Below are 476 nucleotides of genomic sequence, written 5' to 3' on the forward strand. Positions count from 1 at the left end.
AACAGAGGTGGTGCACTCATGAACCACTACTCCTTAGAGGGAACATTGTTCCTAACCATCCCCATCAGCTCTTGCCCTTACCTCCTGGGCTGTTTCTGCTACAGTTTAGCTAGGCAATGTTTCTGCCTGGCCTAGCCTAACAGCAGCAAACTGCAGCCTTTATATACTGGGTTATCAAAATGGCTGCCACCATCAGGCACCTGGTAGCTGCCTGACTGCCCTTAAAGTGGCAGGCACCAACAGTGCCCTGCCACAGACTCCAAGTTCCCTTTCTGCTGCTGAGGTCAACCCCAGCCCGTAAGTGTGTTGGTGGGTCTTTTTGCCCAGGTGCAGCACTTTGCACTTGTCTTTCTTGAACTGCATCCTATTTCATTCTGACCATTTTTCCAGCCTGTCCTCATCTGCCTGAATCCGTTCCCTACCCTCTGGTGTGTTAACAAGGGCCCAAAATTTGGTATCATCTGCGAACTTGGACA

At 50.6% G+C, this 476-nt stretch overlaps 1 protein-coding gene across 2 annotated transcripts in view; it reads right to left on the reverse strand.

The window, feature by feature from the left end:
- Positions 1-158, reverse strand: part of TNIP3 (TNFAIP3 interacting protein 3) — a 149,511-nt gene extending 149,353 nt beyond the window's left edge. For both annotated transcript variants that reach the window (XM_025199141.1, XM_006019735.3), the window contains exon 1: positions 82-158. The gene's annotated coding sequence lies outside the window, so the exon portion shown is untranslated. The remainder of the gene's footprint in view (positions 1-81) is intronic.
- Positions 159-476: the final 318 nt, after the last annotated feature.

The sequence above is a fragment of the Alligator sinensis genome, unplaced genomic scaffold, assembly GCF_000455745.1.
Source record: "Alligator sinensis unplaced genomic scaffold, ASM45574v1 scaffold544_1, whole genome shotgun sequence".
Classification (NCBI taxonomy): Eukaryota; Metazoa; Chordata; order Crocodylia; family Alligatoridae; genus Alligator; species Alligator sinensis.